The sequence below is a fragment of the Hylobates moloch genome, unplaced genomic scaffold (genome assembly GCF_009828535.3).
Source record: "Hylobates moloch isolate HMO894 unplaced genomic scaffold, HMol_V3 SCAFFOLD_12, whole genome shotgun sequence".
NCBI classification, from domain to species: domain Eukaryota; kingdom Metazoa; phylum Chordata; class Mammalia; order Primates; family Hylobatidae; genus Hylobates; species Hylobates moloch.
Genome location: NW_026652287.1, coordinates 49,378,876 through 49,382,047, shown reverse-complemented (window position 1 = coordinate 49,382,047; position 3,172 = coordinate 49,378,876).

The window sequence follows — 3,172 nt, the reverse complement described above, 5'->3', positions numbered from 1 at the left end:
CAAAAAAAAAAAAAAAAAAAAAAGCATTTCATTTATTTTATTTTATGTATGTATTTATTTATTGAGACAGGGTCTCACTCTGTTGCCCAGGCTGGAGTGCAGTGGTGCGATCTCGGCTCACTGCAGCCTTCGCACCCCGGGCTCAAGTGATCCTCCCATTTCAGCCTTCTGAATAGCTGGGGCTATAGGCACGCAGCACCATGCCTGGCTAATTTTTGTATGTTTTCTAGAGATAGAGTCTCACTACATTGTGCAGGCTGGTCACAAACTCCTGAGCTCAAGGGATCCTCCCAAGGTGTTGGGGTTACAGGTGTGAGCCACCGTATCTGGCCTAAATTTATTTATAATTTATAAAAATTTTTATTCATTTTTTATTTTTTTAGAGACAGGGTGTCACTATGTTGCCCAGGCTGGATTCAAACTCCTAGGCTCAAGCAATCCTCCCGCCTCGGCCTCTGGGGTAACTGGGACTACAGATGCATGCCACTGTGTCCAGCTCCACTTTAACCACTTTTTTAAAAAAAGACACTTTTAAGTGCGTGATTTAGTAATGTTAAATATATTCACACCATTCTGCAACAGATCTCTAGAACTTTTTCATTTTGCGAAATTGACACTCTGTACCCATTGAGCAATTCCCCATAACCCCACTTCCGACTCCCAGCCAGTGGTACTGGTTTTTGTTATTATTCATTCAGATGGGTATTATTCTTATTATTTTAGATGGAGTCTCACTCTGTCACCTGGGCTGTAGCGCAGTGGCACGATCTCAGCTCACTGTAACCTCTGCCTCCTGGGTTCAAGCAATTCTCCTGCCTCAGCCTCCCGAGTAGCTGGGATTACAGGTGCCCGCCACTATGCCCAGCTAATTTTTTTGTATTTTTAGTAGAGACGGGCTTTCACTATGTTGGCCAGGCTGGTCTCGAACTCCTGACCTTGTGATTTGCCCGCTTCAGCCTCCCAAAGTGCTGGGATTACAGGCTTGAGCCACCGCACCCGGCCCAGATGAATATTATTAAAGCTGTGGTTACTATCCAGGGATTGCTTTGAGCTTTTAGAGCAGGGCCTGTATATTCTAGCTCTACTACCCAAGAACGGACTGAGGGGCAGCTCTGTCTGTATTAACTAAGCTACTATATTATTCCTCATTATAGGAATGGAATCTCATTGTAAAGGAAACCGGTGTGGTGGAGGGGAAGTCCCAGCCCTGCGTCTCCATTCCGTGCCATTGTACGAAGGTCATGGGAGAAAAGGGGGCTTGAGTGTCCTGGGTGCCTTCTATGGACCAAGCACTTTCTCGACCACCATTCAGGTGGTCACATCCAAGACCAAGATGTTCACTTGGATTCAGAGGCTTGGCCAGGGGCCTTTCCATTTGACGGAGACAGATGCCATTGCCTCTCTGTGGCACTGCCTGGCTGCATCACCAGGTTGTCTCTGCTTCGACAGTGGTTATTTTTATAGCTGACAATGAGACTTACTGGAAATGGTTTGGCACTCATGTGTAGAAAGTGCCTGTATTTAAATCTGAGGAGTCGGAGTGCCTGGGCCCTGGAAGATGGGTGGTTCTTCAGGCCCCTGGCCAAGACCTTTAACCCATAGAGCAGATCCCTTCCAGCCTAGGAAAAATTCCAGGGATTCTCAGCCTTTCTGAGGACTGGTTCTCTCAGAGTATCTGTTTGAAGCCTTGGAACTGTCATCCTTTCTCTTGTCTCAGGCCCTCACGGCTCACCCCAGTCCATTCATGTTACGCAGCAGAGCTCGTCAGCTTGTAAAACTGAAACTCTGCCCCCACTAAATACTCATTCCCCATTTCCTCCTCCCCCAGCCCCTCGCACCCACCATTCTACTTCCTGTCTCTATGAATCTGATGCATGGACTCATACGGTATTTCCCTTTTTGTGTCTGGCGTATTTCACTTAGGATAATTCCTATTGGAGCATGTATGTGTCAGAATCTTTCTTTTTCTTTTTCTTTTCTTTTTTTTTTTTGAATTGTAGTCTTGCACTGCCGCCCAGGCTGGAGTGTAATGGCGTTATCTCGGCTCACTGCAACCTCCGCCTCCTGGGTGCAAACAATTCTCCTGCCTCAGCCTCCCGAGTAGCTGGGATTACAGGCACGCACTACCACGCCCAGCTAATTTTTGTATTTTTAGTATAGACTGGGTTTCACCATGTTGGCCAGGCTGGTTTCGAACTCCTGACCTCATGATCCGCCCGCCTTGGCCTCCTAAAGTGTTGGGATTACAGGTGTGAGCCACCGCGCCCGGCCCTATAATCTCTTTCTTTTTAAAAACTGAATACTATTCCATTGTCTGGATAGATGGATAGACAACATTGTTTATCCATTCATTAATCAGTGGATACTTGGTCCAAATTTTATGTTATATTGACAAAATAATTGTATTAAAAATAGTAATGTGGCTGGGCATGGTGGCTCACGCCTGTAATCCCAGCAATTTAAGAGGCCAAGGTGGGTGGATCACTTGAGGTCAGGCATTTGAGACCCTTCTGGCCAACATAGTGAAAACTGTCTCTACCAAAAATACAAAAATTAGCTGGGAGTGGTGGTGGGTGCTTGTAATTCCAGCTGCTCGGGAGGCTGAGGCAGGAGAATCACTTGAACCCAGGAGCAAGAGGTTGCAGTGAGCCGAGATTGCATCACTGCACTCCAGCCTGGGCGACAGAGCAAGACTCCTTCTGAAAAAAAAAGTAAAGTTTTACAACAAAAGCAACTTATTCTCAATTGCTTTTTTTAAATCTTAAAATTGAGCTGAAATTCACATAACATAAAACTAACCATTAAGTGTACAATGTAGTGGCATTTAGTGCATTCACAATGTTGTGCAACCATCGCCTCTGTCTAATTCCAGGACATTTGCATCCCCCAAGAGGAGACCCTGTCCCCATCAGCAGCCACTCCCCATTCCCCTCCCCCAGTCCCTGGCAGCCACTCATCTGCTTCCTGTCTCTATGGATTTGCCTGTTCTGGGCATTTCGTATCAGTGGAATCTCACATTATGTGGGCTTTTGCATCTGGCTTCTCTCACTCAGAATGTTTTGGGGGCTCATCCACATTGCAGCATGGATCAGTGCTTCATTCCTTTTCGTGGCTGAATAATATTCCATTGTATGGATGGATCACAGTTTTCATATTCATTCTCTAATGGACA